Here is a 25,352-nt window from a genome sequence, read left to right on the forward strand (position 1 = left end):
TGAACTCGTGTGGCTTTGTTTGAGCATGAATCATGTGATGCTAAACCAGAAGTCTGAATACCTATCAGGAAGTACAGCGTTCCATTATTTTGAATTTAAATATTTGGACTTTATACTTTTCATGAAAAAAATTTTTGTTCTTGATGCATTTTAAAGCTTTGTTCATCATGAATTACAAATTTTTTTCATTAATCTTCTCGATTTGGTGATACTGCAGAGACGTTCCACACATTTTGAGGCATTAAAATGAAGTTATCCACGTTCGCATTGAAAGTATAATTACCCAGCTAGCACATTATAAGCCGTTGAGATTAGTCGAAAGGAAGATATAAAGAAGGCGCTTATCAAGTAAGCTTTTTATGGGTTTCTTACGATCAGGCCAACACAAAATCAGAGTAATGACAAAATGGATGCCAAACTTTCAGCACTTCCATAGATGTTTGTATTCAATCAATTTACAGCATTAGTTATAGGACTTTTGTGTTAATTTTTTCCGTAAGAAAACCATAAGAAACGGATAATTCTTTTACTTGGTGCTATCTGGGTACTGACAATGAACTGGATCACTTGCATTACAATAGTAATTGTTATTCCCAGGAAGGGATAAGTGCAGTGACTAACAATGAACTCAGTGAATGGCATTTGCTGCTGTTGATTAGCTTTGGGCCTGCGTCTTTGAAGTGGGAATATGGCAATAATTTTTCATGAAAAACTTGGAGTTTGCAAGTTTCTGCTTTAATTAAAATTAAGCTATTATTTTTCCTGTCCTCAATTTAACGACCTTTTGGGTGATGAGTCTTTTCAAATAAGACCATATTATGACTTTTTGGCCTCTGAAATTGAGTTTACTGGTTATTGTTTTCTATAGATCCATCGAAAAAATACTTTCTAATTAGAATTTACATATGTAATAAGAATGTTGTATATATGGACTGTTAATTTAAAAAAATTTACATGATGAATGAATTGTTGACAAGTCATTAGGTTTGTCTTTTGGACTAGTGAGCATGTGGGCTGATAATCGTGAACGGATCATGATTAATCTCTTTCTTTCATTTTTTGCATTTCTTCTATGTTATCATAATCATAGTAACATAATTTTCTTATTTCCATAGGGGATTAGAGGAAGACCTAAAACCCGTGGCTCAAGTTCGCGAAATCGTTCAGAAGTTGTTGGTTTTCGTGAGGACAAGGAGGTAAGAACATTATGTGCAAAACAAATATAATTTATTGCCTCCACATGTCAATTAAATAAGTTTCCTCATCTTGGGTGTTACCGGACTTAGTTTTTATCTATGATGCTGAAGGATTGGTGTTCATACAAACTGTGAATAATTCTTCCATCATTGCAGAGCACTCAGATTTCTTTCAGAATTCTAAGCATTGAATGCTATTCAACGTTATCAATTCCATCTCTATATCTACAAATGAAAGTCGGGTTGTTCTTCTCTATTCTCTTCTCTATGAGCAGCCTAAGAGTCATAATTTCTTCCCTTGTGCCCTGATCTATCTAAAATCCGAATTGGACAACATCCAGGAATTTTTCAGCTCTTCGTTCTATTCTCTTGTAAATGATTCTTGCCAGAATATTCGAGGAGTGTGTCGTCGGGCTTATTCTAAAATTCTATTCGGGCCTAAAATATTTGCACTTTTCTGCTCTTCTTCTTGGGTAATAAAATGATGATGTTTTTCTCGAAGTCATTAGGGAAATCTCCTGTTGAGTACATATTGCACATCGTTTTAGAGTTGATTTTAATACCTTTTCTCCTGTATTTTTGATTAGCTCTGCTGGAATGTTATCTATTCCTTCGCTAATCTCTTATTCCTGCGTCAAATTCCGATCTTAAGATGCCCGCTCCCATGTTATCCATTTTTACATCACTTTCTTCGTCGATAATTTTTTAGCAACAATAGCGTCCGTTGTATAATTCCTCCAGGTATTCGTTCGATTTCTATTAGAAAACTTCCGCACATGTCCCTTATGGTGCTACATCTTATGCTCCATCCCTTGAAATGGTTTCTCACTTTTTTGTAGGCCGCTTCCACTTTCCTTGTAGGAGGTTATTTTGCACGTCCTCGCATATCTTTATCATCCGCGCTTCTCTGGCTTTCCTTGCTTTGCGGCAAATTTCGTTCTTTATTCTCTTGCTTCAAGCCTGTCCTTTCTCAGTATTTGTATTTTATACTTTCTCCGTTCTTCAATGAGGTCTAGGACTTCATCCGTGATTCATGGATTTTTGTTAACACATTTTCTTCTCCCTTAAACTTCTGTAGTGGCCTCATGAATCCCACTTTAGACATTCGTCCAGCTATTCTGCATTGATTTCTCAGTCTGATGTAATCTTACCTTGCTCTCCACTTCTAATTGAAAGGCCTTTTGATTTTTTGGCTCCTTTTTTCTCTTATTGCCATGCGTTCTTCGCCGAACTCTTTGATTTCTTGAATTTCACGTGGCATTTCATCATCATTACATTATGATTGCTGTCGGTATCTGCCCCCGGGTAGCTTTTACGGCCCTTTTTCTGGTCGCTAAACCTCTGCTTCACTAAAATAGAGTCTAGTTGAAAACTCCTTTTTTCTCCAGGCATTTTCCAAGCGTGTCTTCTTCAAAAGAGATTCTAAAATAGCGGGTTTGCAACCACTAATTAGCGTTCAGCGCAGAATTCCAGGAAATTTTCTCCACTTCAATTTTTCATTTCCTAATGCATGTTTTTTGTTATTCTTCCTTCCTGATCATCGCTGACGACAGTTTTCTAATCACCTAAAACAATGAGGTTTTCTTCACCCCTTACCTGTTTGATTACGTCCCTGATAACGTCGCAGGCGACTTCAAACTCTTCATCCTCGTAGTCGGTCGTAGGCATGTCAACCTATACCACTACGGTATCTGCCGGCTTAGTCTCTAACTTTAACATTTATATCGTTTCATTGTACTGTAAGAAGCCTTTTACACGTATTCAGGTGCCCTTCCTGAGGATTATCCGAACCCGAGCATCACTGTTTAGAGATCCTTTGTGTATAATCCTATAGCTTCCACTCTATAAGTCTCCCTCCTCAGGCCACTTCATTTCGCCGATTTCTAACGCGTCGGTATTCGATCTTTTTTTCTGCACCGTAAGGTTTTCTAGCATACAACAGGTGTTTAGTGATCTCACGTTCCATGTACCTGTCCTCATAACTTTATCTCACTTGACCGATGTACCCACTCTGGTAGTCCCCCCCCGGAGATCCGAATGGGGGACTAATTAACTAGCAGAATATTTTACCTGAGAGAATTCCATTATATCAGTTACTTTAGAGTTGGAGTAGCTGGGACTCCTTTGAATAATAATGTGGTGGTTTCCCCTTACCTTCCACATCGCAGTACTACAGCCGTTAAAGTAAATTTCACCATGCCCGTAGTGAAATGACTGTCGCTGTACTGACCGCCGCACAGCAGCACTTCTTCATATGAGTGAAGGTGGAGACCGCCGTGGTCTCCACCTTCACTCATATGAAGAAGTGCTGCTGCCCTATCCTCCACCGGTCTATGTGAGGCATAATTGTGGGCGGCCTCTTATTGCCAAGTCATGGCATCTTCACAGGTTTAATGTATCATTTAGATGGTCTATCTTACCCCCAGGGATAGGCCCATACCTCTCGGAATGCCGCCGCTTTTTGTACTCGACTCGACTGAATAGACAAGTTAACTCGCTTATATCGCAGCTAACCTCTATATGTAGAGGTTGACCCACCATCTGCAACCCGGTGGACGCACTCGGTGGCTTAAAAGCTCAGCCGGGAGTCTACGCCTATACCACATATATATAAATCCACAGCAATAAAGTACGAAACAGTCTTGTTCGGAAATTTTCCAATAATTTGTACAATGGCGGAAAAAATTAACGCAAAGCTCGTTGGCGTATGAGAGCGGCCAGTTCAGAAACTACTTGTCTTCCAAAATTTGGCCCTTGTAATGCTCTCATACAACCGGGAGTTTTGAAAGCAATATATCACTTATACCGGGGAAATAATCATACCCGTCGCATCATGAGAACGCGCAAAAGATCCATCTACGGATTTTTCGCCATATTCTCAGAGGTATGCTTCGCCCTCGACTTACCTACAACGGAATCTACTCTCGTCGGGACATAGTGGACACAACCGACATATTGGACATTGAGACAGCCTTAGAATGTAATCGTTTCGGTGGTGTAGTGGTTAAGTATCGTGATTCGAATCAGAAGTTCCACGGATCAAGTCCCAGTGACGGATGACTTGATGCTACACACACGCACTTTAAAATTTTTTCTGATCTTAAAACTTCGCAATACCTCTCACTAGGTCCATAGTTCCTTGGCATAGGTTGCATGGCTATTGAATTCTTACGCCCTTATTTACTTGCTGGAATTGAACCACCACATTGCATAGCCATTTGAGCAGTTGACTGTGGAGTGAATTTTGACTACTATTTCCGCGTCATCCAATCTAGCTTCAAGGCCCCTAACATTAGCTGTGTGTGCGATGCGTCACGGCCTACTACTTCTCCCTCATTTCATGGGAAAATTCCTCCGAAGTTCTGCAGAGCTGAGCGAAGGCAGAATATCAAGCCGCCCATACTCATTAGTTCTCAATCGGGTAATTTTGGGCGTCTGCGTATGTATTTCTTCAGAAACATTGAAAAAATAATTAAGTTGACAGAGGTTAGACTTACCCTTAAAGTTTCCCACAAAATGAGCATTACGCATACATTTAAAAATATTTCATCATTATTATTGAACTTATGTTATTTCTAAGTCATGTAAATATTGGACTGTTCGCGTTTTCCGCTATGTATTTAATCCCTACTTCGAACTTTATATTACTTACTTTTAGCACTCAAAACAAGTTAAGGAATAGAATAAATCTCAAAATCAATTATTTGAGGTAATTTCGAGTCAGAAATGCGGTTGTATGACATTTATGTTAATTTACAAACTAACTTCTTAATATATAAAAATGATTTCTAATTACCTTTACCTATCAATGACGACATTTTACTCTTCCTATTACATGAATTACCATTAATTGCGATAACTTCATTTCATGGCCGAATTTCCAGTATTCTCTACTAATCTAAGAGGAACGAGAGTATGTTTTTTTACCATCCCGTATACTATAGTGTGTGGTCGAATTTTCCCAGTCTTCGCAAAAAATATATTTCCAGTAAACCACGTGGTGCTTACAAAAAATTTACCTCATATAGAGCAGATATCGAGTATTTTCGTTCTATAACTATTCAAAGTAGAGTATTCAAAATCACAAGTATTACAGAAAACAATGATAGTAATTCATGATCCCAAAGGAAACATTACCAGCTAAATACCCGCAGAATAATTGCTCTAAATTTGCCATGTCTCACTAGACATGTGTCTCCGACCAGGCCACGAGCAGAAGAGAGCTTGCCTGTTCAGGACAAGACAGAATTTGAGGGGAGGGATTCTTCCAGGGAGTGGAGGGGTAGCCAGGCGAATTCAACTACTGCGCCACTGCGCCTGTAGAACGGCCGCTCCGCAAAACATCATTCCCTGGTTTTGAGACAACAGCATACCAGCCAGAATTTTCCCCTCAACTTCTGGGTTTGAGACATCAGTCGAATCAGAGGGATATTCATTGGAACACATGGAGGGGAAGGAGATACTGGGGTGAGGTGTTGGAGGGAGAGAGAGTTGTGATAGGACAATGGTAAAACTTCTCACTCAAAGTGCTATACTAAGGCCTTAGCACCGATTTCCCCTTGCTTGCCAAGGAGTAAGTATTTCTCCGCAGTAGTCCTATATAAGTCTTGCATTGGAGGTAGGTTGGTTCGGGGTTGGTTCGGGGTTGGTTCGGGGTTGTTTCGGGGCTGTTTCAGAGGCTGATTCCAGAGGCTGAGTTTCCAGAGGCTGAGTTTCCAGAGGCAGGGTTTCCAGAGACAGGATTTTCCAGAGACAGGATTTTGCTACAGGCCTTGTGCGCGAAAAATCCTTTGCGCGAAAAAACCTTAGCGCGAAAAGTTCTTGGCGGGAGAAGTTCTGCGGATAAGTTCGGAGGAAGTTCGAGGAAGTTCGAGGAATTTCTGGGGGGAGGGGTACCAGAAATTTTTCGGGGGGGAACACTAAAAAATGCCACAGTTGCATCACTGAAATGTGCATCAAACATGGACTTCTGAAGCAGTCTACGTAGCAAAAGAAAAATAAATTAGTTTAATTGTGGACATTAAATATTTTGCTGAAAACGATTTGGACACAAAAACGGAGTAGATAGGTAAATGACTGCAAGGTGCAGCATGTGTGTTCCAGAGATGAGGAAAATTATGCAGGAATCGATAAAGAAAGCTAGCATCAAAGATCGGATTTGAACAAAAGAAATATTCACTAGAATTAGAAGAAATAAATTCGAGAATCAATTGATTGATTATGCCTTAACGAGAAATTAACAAGGAAAAATATATCAGTGCATGATATGTATCAACTTGTAGCAAGGAAATAATAATAATAATTCGATTACCACGGAAACGAATTCTAGATAAAATTCTTTCCCATCTATTAACTCAAAAATAGAGTCGAATTCCATTAAATTCCTTTCCACCCATTCAAATTTCCGTAACCTTTCCAGTTTCCTAAATAACTTTTCAAAAAAGTGAACCTTATAATACTTTTCTGATTCTCAATTTATGCCAGTTTATAAAATTGAAAAACATTTAACGCTTAGTTCAGATACATCTATTTTAATAAAGGTCTATTTTTTAATTGATGTTGTTAATGAAATATGCGTATGGATCAGAAATGCTCAAAACAGCTTATATAGCGTACCTTCATTTTTTACGAATTTTAATTGCTTTTTTCTCGGAATTTTACGAGAAGTGCGTCGTCTGGCTTCGGCATATTACATTTGTACCCATAAACTACCGAATCGCAAAATATGAGCTCGATCGGCGACGCGAAGGTCGTGTATTCCCCTGGTTGGTCATGCATCCCAACCATTCCCTCACCAACCCTACCACTCCACCCCAAATTTCCCTCCCTGAATAACCCTTATCCTTCCCCCTGCCAGAATTAGGGTATTTATTGGATTGTCGATATAATAAACAGTGTACTTGAGAATGATACCTCAGCGTTGAAACGCGTCGTACCAATAAATAATTTTCCAGTGAAAAGTTACCATGGTTGAGTATTTTCATTTCAACATGCACTTTTATAAAGTAAAAGCCGAATGGATTGTATTCTTCGTTAGGGATGCTGTCGTCTCCGGTGGCCTTTCTATTTGGTAGGCATTAAATGACTCTACTTGCTTTATCTAGAGTGATGGCCGGAACGGTATTTGGGTTTATGTTCCATTTTTCAGGCTTTACGCTCACGATCGCAGTGTGTAGTGCCAGTTTATTGTTGTAAAAGGTTTTTCTTTAGATGTTATCCATTGTGTCAGATTTTTATATCATGTAATATATTTCCCTCTCATTGGATTTAATAATTGGATCACTCTGTGGAGTTCGCCTTAGTGATTTATTTTTTTTTGAAAATTTGGCCGTCTTTTTCTATTCAGTGAGATTAGTATGTCTTCCCACCTTTCTCTCCCGAGTGTCCCTATTTGTATTTTAATTTCACTGTTTAGTGCTCGAAGTCTTTTTTTAGGTATGACGTGCCAATATCTTTGTATAGTCTTTTTACGCTGTTACTTTCCTTAATAAGGTATTTAGTATGATCGTTTAACTTCACTTCATGGCTGCTATTATGGATAAGCGTTGCAAAAAATAGCATATGCTATTCTGCGGGTCATTATAGCAACGACCCCGTATTATGAATAAAGCGTAGTAATAATTTTGTTCGGAATAGCAGCATGCTATTTCTTGCGCGAGCTATTTGGAAGCTCCGCCTCTTCCCGTATGAAAAACTTTCTGAACAGTTTGCGTAACCAATGAGGGAGAAGATATTTTATATATTTTTCTGTATTTTACGGAATATTGACTTGAAATTATAAATAATTGCTTTATTTACATTTAAAAATTATATTAAACCTTGGAAGTATATAATACGCTTTCAAAATCTCATTTAAGAAATCAGCTGTTTGTTGTGGTTGTGATAATTTCCCAATGGCTTCAGACAGGTGGGTTAGGTCATAATTTCGTTGTTATAATGACGATTTATCGGACATAAATATTCAATGATTTACCTATATCCGATCGGTCCTTTACCGTGAGATATATGCTATGCGAAATAATCATTGAAAGCTAAATATGTTTGATTTTCTTCGTAAATGTGTTAGGCTTCGAAGTCTGTTTGTTGCATATCAGAATTAATATGTATCAACTTTTATTGTATTGCTCGTGACGATATCGTTTTACTGTATGAACTAGAAGCTTTCGTTTCTAATGTTATCTATATATTATATGACTCCCTAATTTCAGTGTTCATTCTCTGTTTAGGAAATGAAGTAGGTGGCAACGTCACAGCTGTGCGTACATGTATTATGATGGAATAGTATCGATATGTCAGCTGCATATTTGGAAAAAGCAGAGGGAGGTGATGGTGAATTTGAGGATGGATGGAACAGCTGTGAAAAAGTGAATCTAGCAATAGTGAATCGTGTGGAAAGTGCTGTTGTGTCAGTTATCATTGTTTTCGTATCAGCTGATTTTATTATGTGCTCACTGAAATTTTTGATAGACCCTGAACTGTGCCGATAAACTGAAACTTAATTGTGTGAATAACTTACTTGTCTATAGAGGAAACAATTTGTATTCAATTCCACATGATATATATTGCATTAATGATGTAGTGCATGGATATTCCATTAAACGTTTGTGGTGAATCATATTTGTTCGGAAACTTTATTGGTGTTCGGAGAAATCCTTTGTTTTCAAGCAAGTAATTCAAGTCGACTGCCCGTGTTTATAATTTAGTAAATTTTTAGTTTTAATTGTAGAAGGCAGCGAGTAGTGGGGAAAACAATTTCGACTCGTTGCATGTATTTGTATATACTGTCCAATTGAGGAAATGAACGGCTGATCAAAGTATATGGTATTATTATGGTAATATATGGTTTTCATTGAAAGCTATAACTATTAATATATTTGGCGAGTTAGTGTGTTAACACAAGCTTGAAAATTTTCAAGAATCGACCTGATAGCCTACATTGAGGATATTTTTAGTAGCAAGTCAAGTGATGAAATAAAATTATGAATTGTAAATATGAATAAAACACGTAAAATTTGGGCTAATGGTAGTAATTCTTTGCATTAATTGTTATTGTTTTCGTACTGTCGATGAAGCAAGCTTGTGCTTCATATATTAAGCTCGAATATTAATTCCTAACCAAATCACTTAACTAGTTAAATATTCATCACTTATGCTACTATTATTTAATTAAAATAAAGCTGATATCATTTTATTTTTGGCTATTATTCCATTTTTCAATGCTTGATTAGGTTACTTTAACCTCAGAAAAACAATTCGACATCGCAATGCGCACGTTTTCTGGGTTGCAATACCGAATTGCTCGGCATCGAAGACCGCGTATTATTATTGCAACCCTATCGGTTGCAATTCGCCGTTCATAATAGTAAATAGCAACGGGCCTATGCTATTCTGAGAATTACGTCTTCCGGTGTAGTAAAAACACGAATTGCAACCGTTCGTAATACCAAATAGCATAGGCGTTGCAATACGCTATATTATAGCAACATCGGTTGCAATATCGAAGAATAGCATAATGCTATTCCATCCATAATAGCAGCCCATGTGTCGTTTTTGCACATTTTGGGGATGGCAATGCCCATTGCTTCTTTAATTGCCTCCTCCAACGTTTTGCCATTATGTCAAAGTCTTCTTCATTTTCGTGTCTTTCATTTCCATGCGACACGGCATTACGGAAGATCTCCCAGTCTGCCAGCCCATAACACAGTATTTGTAGCAAGTATGGGAGTTGTGTCAACATGAATTAACCCGGATTAGTCATCACCACATCAAATTCAATGTTATTGATTTAGCTGGGCTTCTTAGCCCTCTTGTTACAGCAAAGTCAATGATGCTTTTGCCATGCACCCTCATTGGTACGTCAGGTGCAATGGGTAACCTGCAAGAAATTTGTTCATCATGCTAGTTAGTCTCATTGAATAGAAAATTTTCTCACGAGTACAAATATATAAGCCAAAATTCTCCTAGTGCTCCACAAACGTCAACAAATTCTAGTTAAAAATGCTCAATTATCGCTTGAAGTCACGTGACCTGAAACGCATTCTGACGTCATCGCACGGTACTAAACACGATATATATTGTTTTCACACGTTTGTCTATTGAATATCCTTGCTGCAATACACTTATTCCACTAACCAAATCATATGGTTGTCCAACGTAGATCACAATCTGCAACCAACTTATTTTCATTTAATCTTTCCAAATCTCCCCCAAACAATCCACTTTATTTGTTTCAACAAGGCCTTGGCAACCTAATATATTTACAGTCAGCATTTTGACATTAAAACAGCAATTATTTTCGCCTAATTTGCATTTGAGCCGTCGTAGATCGATTTTCTATTCACTTCCTCAGTCTGCCATCAGTGGATACCGTGCCGTGACGTCACGCTCCGATGACGTCGTGTTTTCAAGCATCCGATGAAGGTCTATTTTTAAAGACTCATAACTTAGCTAAAAAGCATTATTCATCCGCGAAATTAATCTTCGGTGAGTACATTTGAGGCAGGGAGCTTTATATTCAAGTACTTTTAAAAAATTGTGCATGTTCCCCATTATTCATAGTTTATTTTCCTGTGTCCATTTATATAATAGCTTCCCATTGTTACTGTCTTTGGGGAAGTGCCACATCGTATGTTTGCAGTTAAATTCTCCTCCGCAGATAACTGGCTGGTCGTCGTCTATTAAAAATCAAAGTCAGTTGTCTTGAATTTTCTCATTGGAGGTAATTAGCATGAGTAAATGACTACTTCTTCAGTTTCCGTATCTATTTTAGTACCAACTGCTGTTGTGTGTTGTAATTGTGTGTTTTCAATTTTCTCGCACTCTAGTTCGTCTTTAATTAGGATCGCAGCACCAACAACGACCTTGCCTCCTCTTGTTTTCATTATATCTAGCCGAAACACGTCATTACCACTTACCGCGCACTCTTTATGAGGTTGGATGTGAGTCTCGAATACAAGTATAAGTTGGTATTCATGTTTTAGAACATCTACATTTGCCGCTGTATCATGGTACCGAATATCTTCAACGTTTTGGACTAGTTTGGCATGATAGAACATGTATTTTTGTCATCCGTGGTGCCCTTGGTGCTACGTTTTCGTCAGTAGCAACCCTCGTTTGTGTGTTGATTCCATTGACGTCATCAGATGGGCTTCCACTCCACTTAGGATTTTGTTCAGCTATTGCCTGCCTCGTCACTCGGCTGCCGTCTGCTGTCTACCTTGTCTTTGTGTTGTTATCACAATCCCCTTGCGATGAGGGATTAGTGTCTAGGGAGATTTCAAATTCTGGATGTGCGTCTCTGTTACGCTTCGTTGATTTCAGTGAAGCTCTTTCTTTTTAGATATTGACGGCCGTTGGCGCAGACGGGACGAAATTTTTTGACGCGTCTTTCTTATTTACTTCTTTTCTTAATTGCTTCTTTTCTTTATTTCCATTTATTTATTGTAAAATAAACAGTTTCGCGATCGAGCATCACTGGTCTCTCCACAGTTTTAGAATTTCTTTGAATCTTGTCGGTGAAAATCTTTCCTCTTGAGGCCCCGCACAAATATAGCATCTCTGTGTTCTGGTATAATATCTGGCGCTATGTCCGAATGAATTTTATCTTCCGAATGAATGATCCGAACTGTTACTGTCCAAATGAATGATCTAAGCATGCTCCGCTACAGCCGACTTCTCCGTGTCACGATGTAATATCGCCTATTTGAGTTCTTTAATACGGGAAGTCACGGAGCACCCTGTCTGCCCAACGTAAGATATCCCGCATGAGCACGGGATTCTATAAACGCCTTCCACGTTGAGGGATGGAGTCGGTACTTAGCAGAAGGAAACAAGTCGCTCATCTTCTTTAATGCTCTGTGCCGGTCACGATGCCTGCTTTCCTCAGCACGCGAAAAATTCTCTCCGACGTTCCCACGACGTATGGGATGGTGGCATAGGCCACTGGCTTGTTGATATCCCTTCTCTCGGCGCAGTCTTGCGGTGGGCGTTTTTTCGGAATTCTTGCGCGGCGATGGATGAAGGCTTCCGAATATCCATTCTGTCAGAAGGTTTCTTTCACGAAATTCTCTTCTTTCTCCCGAGCGCAATTGTTAGAAACCACTCTGACCCTATGAAGGAGTGTTTCCATGACCGATGCTTTCTGTTGCGGATGATGGTGGGAGTGCGCGCGGAGGTAACGGTCCGTGTGTGTTGCTTTTCTGCAGACAACGTGTCTCAGGGATCCGTTCATGCCTCTCCGCACCAGTACGTCTAAAAAAGGCAGTTCTCCATTCATCTCTATCTCCATGGTGAATTGGATGCATAGGTGGATGCTGCTGAGATGACCGGCGACTTCTTTTAGCGTCTCTTTTCCATGTGGCCATATGACGAATGTATTTACGAGTGAACGAATCCGAATCCGATCCGAAAAAAAATCCTGGATCCGTCCATCCTTAGTTTTTATGTTTCTGAGAGTCCGGACCCCCCGGGCTTCCCGTCTTGCTACGCCACTGGTCAGTGGTTTATTCGAAGATTTTTCCTATTTCCATTTCCTAACCCAAGCGTAACAGTTTAGGTCCTGAGCATATAAAGGTGTCTTTAAAAACCAATTTTAAAGCCTATATAAATGATATTTAATTCATAAAAATACTAGCTGACCCGGCGGACTTCGTACCCCCTAACAATCAATGAACTTACAGTTTAGTTACACATTTATAAATGAAGAGCGGCTGTATCGTTTATAATCATGTTTAATTTAGTATAATAAAATAAGATACAAATTCAATAAAACTACGTAAATGAGCATGAAAATAGCTTAAGAAATTTTGGGCATTGTGGTTTTATTAAGCGGTTAATGAAATAAAAATTATACGCATTCACTTTTTGGCTATTTGATGCTGGCTTTTAACCGTAAAAAAAAGTTTTTAAGTCCAAGTCTGTTGCGTAAACTTAGCCCGTTCACGGGGAAGGTTAACACAACGCCAGACCGACGCTTGACTGATGCTCAAAATCGTGTAAAAAAAGCCCCTATGAAGCAGCATTCGTATCAAATGACTTTAGGCGCACCAGTTACAGTATCTCTGTTTGGAAAAAATGTACTGCGTAAACGCTCCTCGGTTTGTCCTACATATTCGGGTTTAATGTCTTGCGTCAAGCACCTTATGATAAACAACAGTTTTTCTTTTATCAGGCGCAATATAAAACAGATGACGGTAAATAAATATGGCGAAGCGAAGCAGTGACGCAGCGAGGGAGGTTTTGGGGGGTTAAAACCTCTCCAAGAGCTCAGAGAACTTATTTATAAAAAAATTTGTTACTAATATTAGGGGGACGGATAGGTAACAAACAAAACATTTAACTATTCACACAGCCGCAAAATTCGCTATTTTGAACCATTTATCTTAAAAAAAATGTCTGGGGGAGGCCCCCCACACCTCTCGCTTACCTTAGCGAGTTTTCCATACCCTAAAGACCCGTAGTATTAGCTGCGCCCTTGAAGCGAAGGAAGAAATACAGCGGATGGTTTACCGACTCGTAAACATAGCACGTTTAATTTACCATGAGAAAATCATGGGTTTTCATTAGCACATGAGCACAAACATCACTAACACTGAAAGACTGACCATGCGATTTGTTAATCGTTATCGCGAATGCAACACTACTTGGAAATTGAATACGTTTAAGCTCAAAAGAGCATATATGGAATCTTTGGAATGAGAACTTCCTCATCTTTGAGTTTTCCTTTGAGTAAAGTCGCGTGAGTCACATTCATTATCAATTTTTTAAATAACCAAACGCGTTCCGTTGGATAGCTATGGTGAGTTTAGGTTTCGAAATATCATGAACACAGAGCCTTCCTTTAGCTGTTAATCGTGCTGTGGTAAGCAAGGTACTTCCAAGGACTTTATATATTCAGTTAGACGGTTGGTGACTTCGTCTTCGTTTATTACTCAGTTAAAAGATTTGAATTCATGCAGAGTTCCAATTATTTGATCCTGATTTACCTAGTTTGAGTGATCCACATCTTCGTTCTAGGCCGTCGAAATTGCTCACTCAATCAACCATTTTTGATATTGTGGTGATCAATCATATTCTGGAACTCTTTGTTGATGAGCTCACCTTCCAAAAAAAAATTTGCAAATATTCGGAGAAAGTATAATCAAACTGCTCGATTCCTCGACAGGAACACGGACATTACCTTTTGTCAACAATTGCTTGGAGATTTGTTTACAAACACGGTAGTGAAGAGTCAACTCGAGCTGGGCTTAAAATTAGCTAGAATTAAATATTTTAAATGCAATTTCAATATTTTGAATATACTTAGTAATTAAAATATATATTGTTACGAAGTTCAGTTATTAAATGGGTAAAAACAAAAAAAATAATTAAATTGGTAGTTTTGACCGACTTATCAATTGCTGTTGCGTTGCTAACTCCTAAAAACATATTGTTAGAAAGAGATGAATTATTTTTGTGAAATTATCCTTTTTTTAATAGCCTATATGTTAACCCCGCCTGAGACGAATCCAAAGAACCAAACCTCATTGAAATCGGTGCAGTCGTTCTCGAGTTATAAGTGTTCTAACTAACACGATTTTCGACTTTCTTTTATATATATAGATAAAAATATGTGTGAAAATCTGAAAAGCATTCCTTTTATTGTATGTACCCACAATAAACTTAAATAATTACTTCGTTTGATAGCAGGAATTTGAAAATGCATTTGGATCTGAAAATATCCGATCCGAAAGATCCTACTCCGAAATTCAAGAATCCGATCCGGCTCCGAAATTCAAGGATTCGATCCGAATCCGGATCCAAAAAAATATGTATGTAATAAATATCAGCGACTCCGCAGTGCATCCAGGTATCCAAGAAGTACAAGGAATAAATCAATTTGCTTACACGGTCTGCTGGCAATAGATGAAGCACAAACGCTCAACCCCGCAGCTTGGAGAGTCGTAGGTAAGCGTTGATACTTCGGCCACAGCCAGCTGAGCAGATTCGCCTTGTTGACCTCCTAGATGAGCGGATTTGATTCTGTGGGCGATTGTTGACCGCTTGTGCAGTGGGGGTATCGTAGTGTTTCTTCAAACACATAAACATCCATTTTTAAATATTGCGCTCTATCTGATTCCTTAATTTTCAGGTCTACCACTATATAAATACTACAGTTAAGTGACAAACATAAAAGAGGCAGCTAGCTAAAAGCTTACAGAATTGATTTGATTTCTTTACATTTTACAGGAGTGACCATGAATATATTTTGCACCTGCAAAGGAAGGTGTCCAATCACGCATGGAGATTCAATCATCTTGATGAATCCGATAAAAGGTAGGATTTTCAACAGTAATTGATAAACTATTGAAGTAAGTTTTAGCAATGAAAAAATTCAATGCGAACAGTAATCGTCATTTAGCTAACTCCCATGGAGGCTTCAATTCCTTGTGAAAGTAATTTTATGACATGTTGATTTCTGGGCAATTCCATTTGTGATGGGATTACCTTTGGAGTAGACTATGCAATAGAATATTTCGATAAAATTGTAGAACACTGAAAAATTTGCAAAACTTCTGACTGTACATGATCAAAAACATTTTTAAAGGTGATATCCATTTAAAGAAACAAAATTATTTAAAGAAATACCTTCTAATAATGCTAAAATTAACATGTGGCGGAACTAATTCAGGTCAACTTCATACGCGGAATAATTTCAAACATCTTGAAAACTCTGTGAAACTGCGTATAGTTTGAAAACTTTTAATAAGGCTCTGAATAATATTTCAAACACTGATTTCGCAAAATTCGATCATTTAGCGGTTTATTTATCAAGATAAAACATTTCCAACCTAAATTTGAATTTGAGAGAAAAAGTTGACATATTCATGGATATGCCCTTCTACGATATAGTGGAGATGGAGACATTCATTCAAATAAATCATTCTTGCGTAATTATGTTATATTTTTATATAAATCATCATAAAAAAAATATAGAAATTGAATGCATTTTTGTTGTCCGTGGCTTTGAAAGGTGGTCCTTCCTTTTCCATTGTGATTCCAAGTAACTGGGTCATTCTCCCATAGTCGTACAAAATTATGTCCATGGACTGCCGTTAAAAAGAACGAAATCGTTAAATTAAAATATAACTGGTACATTATTTTATGTACCCTTTTACTCGTTTTAGTGACAAATTAGTAAAGAGAAAATTATATTTCCCAATATTAATGCCCACAGACTATTTATGATTCATCATGTCAGTGGACAGTCCCACAGATATTCGAAGAGGTTTTTATTGTATTGAAAACCTAAACTAAATAATTTATTATAAAATCTATGGTTAAACAAATTAATATTATATGAATTTCAAAAATAGTATTTATGGGCTGCTTTCATTTCATAATATTTATTATAAAATAAAAAGCATTTGCCCTGTTCAAAAAAGCAATGTCCGTGAAGACGCAGGAAAAAGGGGGAATTATCCATAGGGAATGGTGGCAGCCCTGACATAACCATTATGTAGAGAAGGAGATAGCCAGCTATATTGGGTTATCTGAGTTTATGCTTTGCTTGGTGAATGTTCTAACGATGGAAGGAAATTTTTTTTTCAATTATTTTAAAGAGCCAAGACCACCAGGCATGTCCGTGGACAGTTAAAAATTACTATAAGTAGAGTGTTTCACTAATTACAATTGAGATGTCTTTTACAGCCATAAGATTCAAGTTCACTGTGGTAAGGACAGTGTCCTAACTTATTGTTAGTCCCAACTATAACTTAATTTATTATCTTCAGCGCGTGGATCGATAGGCGTCGGTGCATTTGGTTTTTAATTCCCTTTACAATTGTATCATAAACACGTGTTACCATAGTTACCATACACTATACCACTGCGTTTTAAAATAATGTTTAATGTTTTGACGCTAGAAGACTGGTGTGTTTCCGTGCATGAATTAAGAAAAGACGTAGCAAACCTTCTTGTATCTCAGTGAGGGAGATGACATAGTGGTAAAGCAGTGGATTTTCTGCTAAAGCTTTACGAATGTGGTGATTCGAACCTGTCCGAGGGAATATATTGTCAATGGCACAAAATGGCGATAAGATATTTTTTCTTTCCCAAAGGAATGCATAAACTCCACTGCTGTTGTTATAAAATTTGTATAGTGAAAATTAATTTTGTTTTCTATGTAAATCGTTATTTATTCGTCTCGAAATCTCATTTCACGGAGGAAAGGGAAAAAATTTGTTGCAGGTATTCTTATGCATCAAGCCCTCTTTCGTATCACCCGGAACCTCTGCAACAATTACGACTTTCTCCCGCCATGCTTGTCGCTATAAACGATGGGAATCATAGAAGTCACTCCTTTTGCCGTTTTTTTACTTGTTTATTGTGAAGCTCAACATTAATTCCGTTATTTTTGTTCGTAAATTGACTTTTTCTTTGTGTTATCTTAAGTGAAGAAAGTTCACCAAAACTCTTCTTACCTCATTTTTCTGTGCAATCAATCGAAACTGTCTTTATAGACTCCGAAATTCTATGAATATTTAGGCTCGTCGCGATATGGAGCATTTTGAATATACGACCGACAGCTGAGGTCATTGTCAACATGAGGGTAGGGTGGAGAAAAACACGGTATCGGCATTAGCCTGCTCTTAACGAAAGGCGCCAAAGGGACCACGGCTTAACCTCCCATCCGACGGACAGAGTGTTGCGCTTGAAATGTCCTCATTACCACATTCAAGTAGAGATCGGGTAGTCTCTGAAAATTCTTCACCACCACTAGCATTTAACCCGAGCGCAAAGGGTGGGAAGCCAACACTATAGCCACTACGTGAACACGATCCCCATTCGCCACAGTTATGTTTGTACTATCGTTTTCAGTGGTATGTGAACATCTGGAAGATTGCCACATAAGGGACATGCATCCTTTACCCTCACGGCACCAAGAGCCGACGCGGACGGTCGTGGACGCGACTGAGCAATCATAGGTGGAGCCTCCACCAGGAACTCTAGACTTAGAACTCCATGAGCATAGCCCAATCGGAAGTAAAATAGCAAATGGAATGTACTGATAAAACTCACGTCCATGCACACATTAAGCCTTCGATGTGTTTTCTTTCGGGCTACGTGGCAAGCTGTTTCCAGTCTTTGGATTCATATTTGAACACACCGTTTATGTCTCACCAATACGTTGCTCCGTAGTCGAGAGACTGTGCGTGGTGGTTGCGATAAATATTTGGGAGGTTGATTCCAAAATAATAACACAATTTTCATTTTTAAAATCAAAATAATTCTATCAACAGAAATGTAAGCAAAGAATTTACTTTATCTTCATAAAGATGTTTACCAGCATTTCATGACCAACTCCCGTATGTAGTTGAGCGTTTAATTCACACGCACGTAAATGCTATTAGTGTTTATATTAAGATGCTTAACTAATGAAAAATTTCATTCACTCTATAATCTGATTCATTTCTTAACGGCACTTGACTCTCATTTATAGGCTAGAGCTAAACATTGGTCTCCCTTCAGTATCCTTGTTGAAGTGTGTGCCGAACAACGTTCACATTGTAGCTGGCAAGTCATGAATACCACCAATGTAACTCGCCTAGATTTGCATAGTGTGATCTTGGCAAAGGGCAAGAAATCATTCGTATTGGAGATTTTACAGAAAGAAATTATTTTGGAAGGGGACAAGAAATTAAATACGTTGCTTATGGCCTTCATTCAAAAACTCTATTTTCATCAATATTTCTGGAATCTGGATGAGTGGTTTTAAAGAAATAGTAGATTTCTGACAACTTTTGAAATCAGTGGGTATTCTTAGTCATTAGTTTGAATGTCATTGTTGCGTGATTAATTGAACCATTATAAGCTGGAAATCCTAATAAAGTGCCAAGCATAATCCTTTTACAGGAATTTTGTTAACCTAGTTACCCACTTCTCAGCAGTTATGAGAGCTGTACCGATTGGAATCGAGTAAATGATACGGTTTTCTCCACTTAGTGCCTAAAAAAAGCTAAACTGTATGTAAAACTTTATCCATTCACAATTCACAAGGTTTAAATACATGAAGCGGAAATTTTAAAAAACGCCATACTTTTTACGTCAGAAGCTCACCCCAAGGATAGAAGGTGCCGTGAAAAACACTCCAGAAAAGGATTTAGGATTGCCGAAAACCATGGCACTTTCCATGTGCTCCTGGGAACATTACATCCCTGTAATTCTTGTTCTGCGGTGGTTCCCCGTAAAGTAAAATTATGCCACAGGAGGTGAAAAATCTTCTAATTAACAGTGAAAATATTTTTCAATATGAGAAATCTTCATGCTCTGACTCAGAATAGGATTTAAATTGGCACGCCTTTATTTTGGAGGAATTAGAAACAAAAATATTTGTTAATGGTATTGTTTTCTTTATTATTACTCTTCAATGACGAATAATTGCTTCATATAAAACGAGAAACGTCTAGTTGAATGTTCGGCTACAAAAATCAATAGCTCTACTCCAGTACGTGCACACACCATTCAGTTACTTCATTGATCCTCAGATTAAATAGGGTGTAATACTGGAACATCCCCCAATATTTTTTGTTGCATGTGAAGCAATTTATTTAGAGATTCTGCCAGGATCATAGAAAGTTATTTATTTGAACGCGAGAAAAAAGATTTTTACAGAATTTATTGTTTAATTGCAATATTTTTTTACATTTCAAAAGTTAGATAAAACCGGTCACATTATGAATTTCTTATATTCAGAACCACAATTTGTAATGCAAGGATCTATGGTCTTTTGATATTTAAAGCAGCAATTGAAATATGACTGATGAATGGAAACCATGTCCAATGCCTCTTATGGTGCCTTCCTTGTGAAACGTTGCCGTGCCTTCTTCAGCATGAGATGGTGATCCTCACAATGAAATTGTTTTAACTGTATAAGAACTTATATGATACATAACTCACTGAATAGCAAGCAAGTTAATGTAACCAATTCACATTTTTAACACTATGCAATCTGTCTCTCAGAGTCAGGCCTTCTCCATGCAAACTGGACATTTTCTCTAAATTATTTGTCTACTCTGAATACTTATGCGCTAGGATGAAGAAGGAGAAGAAGAATGGGGAACTTGCATGAATTTTTTTTATTTCATAGGCGGACAGAAAATTATTTTCTGAATACAATAAAGAAAACCGCATGTAAATCTGAGTTTTCCTTCGCGAGATATTTAATAATAAATATAACGAATTTTAAAGCGCGGGAAAAACTCCCTCACCCCCCAAGCCACTGCCGACGAAGCCTCGATGACGTCAAAGGTGCCTAAACATCACGCGAAGCTATTGTTGTGATTGTTTGTAATAGTTGCCAGCAGTTATGAGAGCTTCGTTTGTTAGACGTGTTGATTATTTTATATTTAAAGATAAATATCCGACGATAGAGGCTTGGAAGCCCTCGTTTTTTGCATTATTTATAATATTAATATCTGAGTAAGGGCATAAAATATAAAACTGGAGCAGTTAAACCAAAAATTTGATAATACCTAAATAACATCGTTGTAGGAGTCTGAGCCACGGCCATTGGAAGGGGGATACGTCAATTGTAAGTTGATGTTATCGACGGCATATCATTCATTTAAGTATGTAATTAGAACGATTTTGATGTTTACTAATGTCCGCTTAGCTTTTGTATACAATAACTTCATCCGTTTATTCGTAGGTACCGGAGAATTCGTTGTTTAGGACTGTCTGTGCTTGTATTATGGGGAGAATTCCAGTCAATGCAACTTTTGCTCGCTGATTGGAGACATCTAGGAACATTTTTGTGCCAAAATAGTGTTATTTTCAACGTGACATCTCCCGTTAAGCTACTGCTACTAATCACAGTGCCAGTGGTTGTAATGCACAAAATTTGACAAGGTTGAAAAATATCGGCCAAGAGTTATCAGTGTTCCATCGTGATTGAATTGTAAAAAGTGCTATTACGCTATCGATAAATGTCTAACAGTAGTGTAAAAATTGTCAGTGGCGTGCTAATCTCCGTTGTTCACCGTAGATATGACATTTCACGATCACGCTATTGAAATAAAAACTGTGTGTGAAGTTTGTTATTCCATTATTTCAACGAATAGTAGTGAGAAATGTCACCTGTGTCACTTGTGTGGGCTAATTTAAGGGTTTAAATCAGTGAATAAATAGTTGTATTCATCATAACGAGTTCTGTTATTGTAAGTTGTACGTGATGAATATAAGAATGTGATAGTGACATCCAGTTTTGATAAGAGTATTTGCCTATTTCCCACTATATTTTTATGGTATATGCTAGTATATTGTTTATGGATTTACCTATATTATTGAAATAGGTTGTAGCTTGTGTGTGTGTTAGCAGCGGAACTGATTCGCGATCTCACATGTGGATTGTGTGCAGACTGTTTTGTTGTGAATTCGTACCGTAGGACGGATAGGACTACCTTCTCCGTTAATACGGCGTTGCCAAATTCAACAGCACAGCTTCCTCTAATGTCAACAGCACAGCTTACGATCGTTATCCTCCAGTATTACAAGTTTCTTTTACAACTCTATTTGCCGCCGACGTATAGCAATAATTTGTCTTAACAAATTCCATGAGGGTCGTGGCATCAATTTTTGGTGTCCTAAAAAAAGGCTGGTGTCCTAACACCCCATGCTACACGCCTTTTAGGCGGCTTGCGTGGTATTATGTAGATGTAGATGAATTTCAGGTGTACTATTCGAACGAGTGGCAACGTTATCATCCATTTTTCTGATAACCAAAACACACGAAGTGAAACGCTTGTACTTCATCATCCCGATGCCGCATTATCAATATCCCAAGTAATAATCTAGGCACAATAGCAATAGGAAAACTTGCCCAAGAATAACAGAACAAAATAAAGTGACGATGAGCGGCTAAATACTCCCTCAAAACAAATTTTTCGCCATGCGCTCAGCGTATTTCCCTACTCCCTACGGTTGTTTAGGCACCTATGACGTCACGCCTGGCCTCGGCAACGCTCGGGTGTCTTCGCGCAGTGGTCGGCTCAGAGAAATTTTTCTCGATTTTAAATGCAATTTTTTTATTTATTTTGATGTTGAATGGAGAAACTGAAGGTATTTTTGCGAGCTAATGTATCCATTTGACTTATTCAAAATAGTTTTTAGAGCAATCTACGACCCATGCAAGTTCCTCATTGCCTACTCTTGACTCCAAAAATTTCCGTCGACCCTCTCAGGCAGTCACCGCATTGGCTTTTTGCAACTGCTAGGATCTGCTGAATACATACGGTAAAACAGGACTCCATTGCGGTTCAGGGAATGTGATATATACAGCAGAGAAGTGGTTCCCGTAAAGGATACGGTAATTGCCTGGCCCGACAAAATCGCGCTCGTAACATATCCGGGCTATACCGCGAAGTGCTAATATTTCGTTCATTTCGTAATATCATTGCACGAGCTTTTATTGTTTCATAAGAAAATGAATCAGTAATATGACATTGTTTCAATTCATTTGTTTTATTGATACGTCTGCTTTAGTCATCAGGAGACTTATTAAAAGATTATCGCAAAGATCTTTGTGGTTCCGTATATAACAATTATTAATTTTCTTTCCGGAAGTATAATATTCTATCGGTGATAAAATGGAACGCTGCTAATATCTACTAATGGTAATACAATAAAAATACGGTTATTGTAGTGGTATTTCCATGAACTAGTGGATTTTTTTTGTATCGATTCAATGATAACTCGTTTTCGTAAAAAAGTGGAGGAGTAAACATTTAATAACGCTTCTGTGTTTTAACATTTACTCACTGTATACTCGCTGTGTTTTTTCAGTATATTTTTTTAAGTCGAATCAAATTTTCAATAGTTTGTTGAACTTTTCAATTATGACTGCACGGGTCCGTGACTTACCTCTGATTCCGACCTCACTATACTTTGATGTCCCCCTATTCCATTTCCCCACTCAGTACTCCACTTTACTCCCCTCGAGTCCGGTTTCCGGTAGGTCGTGGCCGGCTGTGCACTTCGTACGAGTGGGTTTGGAATGGCTAATGTTCACACTGTGCAGTTAACGGCGAAGTCGAGTGCAGTTGAGAAAGAAAATCTGGAAAAATATAGATTACATTAGATTGCAGTGTGAATGAAATTCCCTAATTGTTATGCAGCTAAATATAAACGCTAACAGCATTTATGTACGTGAGAAAAAAACGCTCAGCCACTTACGGGAGTTGGTCACAAAATGCAGTTAAATGTCTAAATGAAGGTAAAGTAAATTCTTTACTTACATTTTTACTTGCATAGAACTGACCGCAAAAGAGGAAAAATCTGTAAAAATTCTGACGGATATTTTAATTTGCTCATTTTAGTTATTGCTACAGGTTTTGGCGTAGAAATAAAAGTATTCAAAATCTTCTGGCGTGTGGGATTTACATTTGGGGTGAATGCTCTTCATAGCAGAAAAACTGTGATAAAATTATTTTTTTACAAGGCAAACAATAATATTAATTTTGGTAAATTTTTGTACTTTTGCGTGTTGGAGTACCTGTGGTGAGTTGACGATTCATCAATAGAGTTATGTGCTTTGATAAGCCGCTTTGGGAATATTTCCCGGAGGGTAGACTTTGAGCTGTAGGCAAACGATAATTCTAATTTCGATAAAATGAGACTACTTTTGTATGCACTTTTTTAGCTATGAAGCACTACTGGCACTTTTCGTGGAGCTGGTGGAGCTGAACGATGTCCTCCTGTCATCCTCAATCGAGCAGATGGTCGTCCTGTGGCCCAGTCTGGAGTACTACGCTCAGGGAAGGGGCTTAAACCCAGTCCTCCTGAGTAGAGGGAACAGCGACGTTTGCTTCCAGACATTGACCAACGTCTGTGAATCTTTGCTTTGCTCGGAAATCAAGGTATGAGATAAAAGTTAAACTATGTTGAAAGAATTCCATACTAGTAACGGAAGTCATGGCAATGCCTAGGAAATTAGTTAATGATTGTAAGAAAAATATAAAGGTGCATCAAAGGGATGAGTAAAGAAGTGTACGCCAGGTACTTTTTTTTTAATTTCACTGGCTGTCTTTTACTTCTCACTGGGAGATTTTTCACTCCCTTTGAGAAATATGAACATCTCCTTACAATGGTTTGCAATTCAAGTAAACAGCAAAAAGCATTGGCTTCAAGTAGATTATGTAATCTTCTGCGGAGGTAGAATAAAATATTATATGAGGTTAATCACATTTGACGTGGCAGAATGCAAAGTTGGTGTGACCAAAATTTACTTTGATATTGTACCCAATCACATTTTTGTCGAATGTAGTAGTATTGAAAATAAAAAAACCTTTAATTTTCCGTTTTTCATCCGTCACTTACTTCTTGAGCTGTTGGTGAAGATTAATGCCTCAACCCTTTTGCTGGTGAGTAAAACACGTCAAAAACTCAATCCGAGTGGTTATTCACTTTTCAACCACACGCAGACCTTAAAAATGGCTTCCCGTGTTTCTTTACTCTATACGGCAATGAGAGCAATTCCTCACCACGGTGAAAGCTTCTCCGTGAAGTAGTATTTAAACTGGATGTCGTTACGCATTCATGAAAACTGGCCAGAAACATTCACCCTGTCTAATTTTTAACGCAGGAAAGATTTTCCGAATGGGAAACATTTTTTCATCAATCCCCATATTTCCCTTGCATTCTTTACCAATTTTTGTACTTCTGCGGAACTTCGATGAATAGTTTTTTGAGTGGACGGACAAAACAACGATGTACTCGGGAAAGTTTGACAGGGTTGACAAGTAATTTTAGTATTCTTAATGGATTCACTCAAGGAGTTAGTCATTTATAGTAGCAGTTACTGTAAAAATTTAGTCGTACACTTGGCGTGATTAATTTATCTTTCAATTTTTTTACAGGATAGGCCTTCTTGCTAAAACAATGTTTGCATACCTTCTCGTCATTTACACTGCTAAACTGGATGGCGAAAATGACACTCTGACGAAAAATGGCACTCAGACACGAAAATGAACAAATGATTATTTCTAACATTCAATATTCTCCTTGCGTCATATTTAACCAAAGCACTACGAATCTTTTTAGTGGTGAATCCATTTTATCGTATGAACATTTCTCCATGTACTTCAGAAACGTATTTGCGCAAGCGAGCGCGTGGCTGATCTT

At 37.9% G+C, this 25,352-nt stretch overlaps 1 long non-coding RNA gene across 1 annotated transcript; it reads left to right on the top strand.

Annotated features, from left to right (window-relative positions):
• The first annotated feature begins 1,064 nt into the window (after positions 1-1,064).
• LOC124170096 lies at positions 1,065-24,075 on the top strand. The gene is made up of 3 exons (XR_006867305.1): positions 1,065-1,196; positions 15,423-15,509; positions 23,872-24,075. It is a non-coding gene; the product is annotated as an uncharacterized LOC124170096 (long non-coding RNA).
• Positions 24,076-25,352: the final 1,277 nt, after the last annotated feature.

The sequence above is a fragment of the Ischnura elegans genome, chromosome 13 (genome assembly GCF_921293095.1).
Source record: "Ischnura elegans chromosome 13, ioIscEleg1.1, whole genome shotgun sequence".
Lineage (NCBI taxonomy): Eukaryota > Metazoa > Arthropoda > Insecta > Odonata > Coenagrionidae > Ischnura > Ischnura elegans.